The sequence below is a fragment of the Anomaloglossus baeobatrachus genome, chromosome 2, assembly GCF_048569485.1.
Source record: "Anomaloglossus baeobatrachus isolate aAnoBae1 chromosome 2, aAnoBae1.hap1, whole genome shotgun sequence".
NCBI lineage: Eukaryota > Metazoa > Chordata > Amphibia > Anura > Aromobatidae > Anomaloglossus > Anomaloglossus baeobatrachus.
Genome location: NC_134354.1, coordinates 355,745,349 through 355,752,076, shown reverse-complemented (window position 1 = coordinate 355,752,076; position 6,728 = coordinate 355,745,349). Strand labels below are relative to the sequence as shown.

The 6,728-nt window shown below is 36.1% G+C and overlaps 1 non-coding gene across 1 annotated transcript; it reads left to right on the top strand.

Moving 5' to 3' along the window:
* The first annotated feature begins 1,656 nt into the window (after nt 1-1,656).
* On the top strand, nt 1,657-1,729 carry TRNAV-UAC (transfer RNA valine (anticodon UAC)). The gene has a single exon. It is a non-coding gene; the product is annotated as a tRNA-Val (tRNA).
* Nucleotides 1,730-6,728: the final 4,999 nt, after the last annotated feature.

Genomic DNA, 6,728 nt, shown 5'->3' with positions numbered 1-6,728 from the left:
ATGTTTTCTTGGTGTTGAAATAATCCCCTATCAACCTGCAGTATATAAAGTTCTTGGCTTTGTTGCCGAAGAATGGGATGTTTTAGCTTCCATCACCAACAGAGCTACGAATTTGTTTTTTTTCCCCTGGCGGTCAAAACTCGTCTCTAATTGCCATTACTTTGCAGGATTTCAAAGGTTTCATAGTGTAGTGGTCATCACGTCTGCTTCACACGCAGAAGGTCCTGGATTCAATCCCCAGTGAAACCAATATGTTTTCGCTGTTGAAGTAATTTGCTATCAACCTGTAACATATGAAATTCTTTGTTTTGTTGCCAACTGATAATATATTTTGGCTTTTATCACCAAGAGAACTACGATTTTGGGTTTCTTTTTTATTGACCATTTTAGCAGAAAACATAATCCCATATTATATAAATCCTGTTTGTTTCAAAATATATAGTTCCTTTAAATACAAAAGCAAACAACTAAACTATGGAGAAAAAAGTAACACATTCAATGTAAACTTCCTTTTAAGCAAATTCCCTTTGTAGGAATAAAACTGGTAAAATATATAATAAAAATTGTAAATGTTTCATTAACAAAAAATACTTTCCTTCAGCAATAAATAGGCCCTGTCAGTCACAATTCTGCTCTGCTAGCCAATACACAGTAACTTTCCATCAGGTTTCATAGAGTAGTGGTCATCACGTCTGCTTAACACGCAGAAGGTCCTGCGTTCAATCCCCAGTGAAACCAATCTGTTCTTAGTGTTGAAATAATACGCTATCCAACTACAATATATGAAGTTCTCGACATTGTTGCCGAATGACGGTATGTTTTGGCTTCCATCACAAACAGAACTACAAATCATTTTTTTTTTTTCCCCTGGCGGTCAAAACTCGTCTCTAAATGCCATTACTTTGCAGGATTTCACAGGTTTCATAGTCGAGTGGTCATCACATCTACTTCACACGCTGAAGGTCCTGGGTTCAATCCCCAGTAAAAACAAGCCGTTTTCGCTGTTGAAGTAATTTGCTATCAACCTATAATATATGAAATTCTTGGTTTTGTTGCCAACTGATAATATATTTTGGCTTCCCTCACCAAGAGAACTACGACTTTGGGTTTCTTTTTTTTTGACCATTTTAGCAGAAAGCATAATCCCATATTATAAAAATCCTGTTTGTTTCCAAATATATAGTTCCTTTAAATACAAAAGCAAACAACTAAACTATGTGGAAAAAAGTAACACATTCAATGTAAACTTCCTTTTAAGCAAAATCCCTTTGTAGGAATAAAACTGGTAAAATATGTAATAAAAATTGTAAATGTTTCATTAACCAAAAATACTTTCCTTCAGCAATAAAAAGGCCCCGTCAGTCACAATTCTGCTCTGCTAGCCAATACACAGTAACTTTCCATCAGGTTTCATAGAGTAGTGGTCATCACGTCTGCTTAACACGCAGAAGGTACTGCGTTCAATCCCCAGTAAAACCAATCTGTTCTTGGTGTTGAAATAATACTCAATTAAGCTACAATATATGAAGTTCTTGGCTTTGTTGCCGAATGATGGGATGTTTTGGCTTCCATCCCCAACAGAGCTACGAATTTGGTTTTTTTTTCCCTGGCGGTCAAAACTCGTCTCTAATTGCCATTACTGTGCAGGCTTTCAAAGGTTTCATAGTGTAGTGGAAATCACGTCTGCTTTACACGCAGAAGGTCCTGGGTTCAATCCCCAGTGAAACCCATGTGTTCTTGGTGTTAAAAGAATCCCCTATCAACCTGCAGTATATAAAGTTCTTGGGTTTGTTGCCGAATAACGGGATGTTTTAGCTTCCATCACCAACAGAGCTACGAATTTGTTTTTTTTCCCCTGGCGGTCAAAACTCGTCTCTAATTGCCATTATTTTGCATGATTTCTAAGGTTTCATAGTGTAGTGGTCATCACGTCTGCTTCACACGCTGAACGTCCTGGGTTCAATCCCCAGTGAAACCAATCTGTTTTTGGTGTTGAAGTAATTTCCTATCGACTTGTAATATGTGAAATTCTTGGTTTCATTGCCAAATGACAATACATTTTGGCTTCCATCACAAAGAGAACTACGATTTTGGGTTTCTTTTTTATTGACCATTTTAGCAGAAAACATAATCCCATATTAAAAAAATCCTATTTGTTTCAAAATATATAGTTCCCATAAATACAAAAGCAAAAGACCAAACTATGGAGAAAAAAGTAACACATTCAATATAAACTTCAATTTAACAAAATCCCTTTGTAGGAATAAAACTGGTAAAATATGTAATAATAATTGTAAATGTTTCATTAACCAAATATACTTTCCTTCAGCAATAAAAAGGCCCCGTCAGTCACAATTCTGCTCTGCTAGCCAATACACAGTAACTTTTCGTCAGGTTTCATAGTGTAGTGGTCATCATTTCTGCTTAACACGCAGAAGGTCCTGGGTTTAATCTCCAGTGAAACCAATCTGTTCTTAGTGTTGAAATAATACGCTATCCAACTCCAATATATGAAGTTCTCGGCTTTGTTGCCGAATGACGGGATGTTTTGGCTTCCATCACAAACAGAACTACAATTTTTTTTTTTTTTTCCCCTGGCGGTCAAAACTCATCTCTAAATGCCATTACTTTGCAGGATTTCACAGGTTTCATAGTGGAGTCGTCATCACGTCTACTTCCAAAGCAGAAGGTCCTAGGTTCAATCCCCAGTAAAAACAAGCCGTTTTCGCTGTTGAAGTAATTTGCTATCAACCTGTAACATATGAAATTCTTTGTTTTGTTGCCAACTGATAATATATTTTGGCTTCCATCACCAAGAGAACTACGATTGTGGGTTTCTTTTTTATTGACCATTTTAGCAGAAAACATAATCCCATATTATAAAAATCCTAATTGTTTCAAAATATATAGTTCCCATAAATACAAAAGCAAAAGACCAAACTATGGAGAAAAAAGTAACACATTCAATATAAACTTCAATTTAAGCAAAATCCTTTTGTAGGAATAAAACAGGTAAAATATGTAATAATAATTGTAAATGTTTCATTAACCAAAAATACTTTCCTTCAGCAATAAAAAGGCCCCGTCAGTCACAATTCTGCTCTGCTAGCGAATACACAGTAACTTTTTGTCAGGTTTCATAGTAAAATGGTCATCACGTCTGCTTAACACGCAGAAGGTCCTGGTTTCAATCCCCAGTGAAACCAATCTGTTCTTAGTGTTGAAATAATACGCTATCCAACTACAATATATGAAGTTCTCAGCATTGTTGCCGAATGACGGTATGTTTTGGCTTCCATCACAAACAGAACTACAAATTATTTTTTTTTTTTCCCCTGGCGGTCAAAACTCGTCTCTAAATGCCATTACTTTGCAGGATTTCACAGGTTTCATAGTCGAGTGGTCATCACGTCTACTTCACACGCAGAAGGTCCTGGGTTCAATCCCCAGTAAAAACAAGCCGTTCTTGCTGTTGAAGTAATTTGCTATCAACCCGTAATATATGAAATTCTTGGTTTTGTTGCCAACTGATAATATATTTTGGCTTCCCTCACCAAGAGAACTACGATTTTGGGTTTCATTTTTATTGACCATTTTAGCGGAAAACATAATCCCATATTATAAAAATCCTGTTTGTTTCCAAATATATAGTTCCTTTAAATACAAAAGCAAACAACTAAACTATGTGGAAAAAATTAACACATTCAATGTAAACTTCCTTTTAAGCAAAATCCCTTTGTAGGAATAAAACTGGTAAAATATGTAATAAAAATTGTAAATGTTTCATTAACCAAAAATACTTTCCTTCAGCAATAAAAAGGCCCCGTCAGTCACAATTCTGCTCTGCTAGCCAATACACAGTAACTTATAGTCAGGTTTCATAGTGTAGTGGTCATCACGTCTGCTTAACACGAAGAAGGTCCTGGGTTCAATCCCCAGTGAAACCAATCTGTTCTTAGTGTTGAAACGATACGCTATCCAACTACAATATATGAAGTTCTCGGTTTTGTTGCCGTATGATGGGATGTTTTGGCTTCCATCACAAACAGAACTCAAATTATTATTTTTTTTTCCCCTGGCGGTCAAAACTCGTCTCTAAATGCCATTACTTTGCAGGATTTCACAGGTTTCATAGTGGAGTCGTCATCACGTCTACTTCACACGCAGAAGGTCCTGGGTTAAATCCCCAGTAAAAACAAGCCGTTTTCGCTGTTGAAGTAATTTGCTATCAACCTGTAACATATGAAAGTCTTTGTTTTGTTGCCAACTGATAATATATTTTGGCTTTTATCACCAAGAGAACTACGATTTTGGATTTCTTTTTTATTGACCATTTTAGCAGAAAACATAATCCCATATTATAAAAATCCTGTTTGTTTCCAAATATATAGTTCCTTTAAATACAAAAGCAAACAACTAAACTATGTGGAAAAAAGTAACACATTCAATGTAAACTTCCTTTTAAGCAAAATCCCTTTGTAGGAATAAAACTGGTATAACATGTAATAAAAATTGTAAATGTTTCATTAACAAAAAATACTTTCCTTCAGCAATAAAAAGGCCCCGTCAGTCACAATTCTGCTCTGCTAGCCAATACACAGTAACTTTCCATCATGTTTCATAGAGGAGTGGTCATCACGTCTGCTTAACACGCAGAAGGTCCTGCGTTCAATCCCCAGTAAAACCAATCTGTTCTTGGTGTTGAAATAATACTCAATTAAACTACAATATATGAAGTTCTTGGCTTTGTTGCTGAATGATGGGATGTTTTGGCTTCCATCCCCAACAGAGCTACGAATTTGTTTTTTTTTTTCCCTGGCGGTCAAAACTCGTCTCTAATTGCCATTATTTTGCAGGATTTCAAAGGTCTCATAGTGTAGTGGTCATCACGTCTGCTTCACACGCAGAAAGTCCTGGGTTCAATCCCCAGTGAAACCAATCTGTTTTTGGTGTTGAAGTAATTTCCTATCGACTTGTAATATGTGAAATTCTTGGTTTCGTTGCCAAATGACAATACATTTTGGCTTCCATCACAAAGAGAACTACGATTTTGGGTTTCTTTTTTATTGATTATTTTAGCAGAAAACATAATCCCATATTATAAAAATGCTATTTGTTTCAAAATATATAGTTCCCATAAATACAAAAGCAAAAGACCAAACTATGGAGAAAAAAGTAACACATTCAATATAAACTTCAATTTAAGCAAAATCCCTTTGTAGGAATAAAACTGGTAAAATATGTAATAATAATTGTAAATGTTTCATTAACCAAAAATACTTTCCTTCAGCAATAAAAAGGCCCCGTCAGTCACAATTCTGCTCTGCTAGCCAATACACAGTAACTTTTCGTCAGGTTTCTTAGTGTAGTGGTCATCATTTCTGCTTAACACGCAGAAGGTCCTGGGTTCAATCCCAAGTGAAACCAATCTGTTCTTAGTGTTGAAATAATACGCTATCCAACTCCAATATATGAAGTTCTCGGCTTTGTTGCCGAATGACGGGATGTTTTGGCTTCCATCACAAACAGAACTACAAATTATTTTATTTTTTTCCCCTGGCGGTCAAAACTCGTCTCTAAATGCCATTACTTTGCAGGCTTTCAAAGGTTTCATAGTGTAGTGGAAATCACATCTGCTTTACACGCAGAAGGTCCTGGATTCAATCCCCAGTGAAACCCATGTGTTCTTGGTGTTGAAATAATCCCCTATCGACCTGCAGTATATAAAGTTCTTGGCTTTGTTGCCGAATAACGGGATGTTTTAGCTTCCATCACCAACAGAGCTACGAATTTGTTTTTTTTCCCCTGGTGGTCAAAACTCGTCTCTAATTGCCATTACTTTGCAGGATTTCACAGGTTTCATAGTGTAGTGGTCATCACGTCTGCTTCACACACAGAAGGTCCTGGGTTCAATCCCCAGTGAAACCAATCTGTTTTTGGTGTTGAAGTAATTTCCTATCGACTTGTAATATGTGAAATTCTTGGTTTCGTTGCCAAATGACAATACATTTTGGCTTCCATCACAAAGAGAACTACGATTTTGGGTTTCTTTTTTATTGACCATTTTAGCAGAAAACATAATCCCATATTATAAAAATCCTATTTGTTTCAAAATATATAGTTCCCATAAATACAAAAGCAAAAGACCAAACTATGGAGAAAAAAGTAACACATTCAATATAAACTTCAATTTAAGCAAAATCCCTTTGTAGGAATAAAACTGGTAAAATATGTAATAATAATTGTAATTGTTTCATTAACCAAAAATACTTTCCTTCTGCAATAAAAAGGCCCCGTCAGTCACAATTCTGCTCTGCTAGCCAATACACAGTTACTTTTTTTCAGGTTTCATAGTGTAGTGGTCATCACGTCTGCTTAACACGCAGAAGGTCCTGGGTTCAATCACCAGTGAAACAAATCTGTTCTAAGTGGTGAAATAATATGCTATCCAACTACAATATATGACGTTCTCGGCTTTGTTGCCGAATGATGGGATGTTTTGGCTTCCATCACAAACAGAACTACAAATTATTGTTTTTTTCCCTTGGCGGTCAAAACTCGTCTCTAAATGCCATGACTTTGCAGGATTTCACAGGTTTCATAGTGGAGTCGTCATCACGTCTACTTCACACGCAGAAGGTCCTGGGTTCAATCCCCAGTAAAATCAAGCCGTTTTCACTGTTGAAGTAATTTGCTATCAACCTGTAACATATGAAATTCTTTGTTTT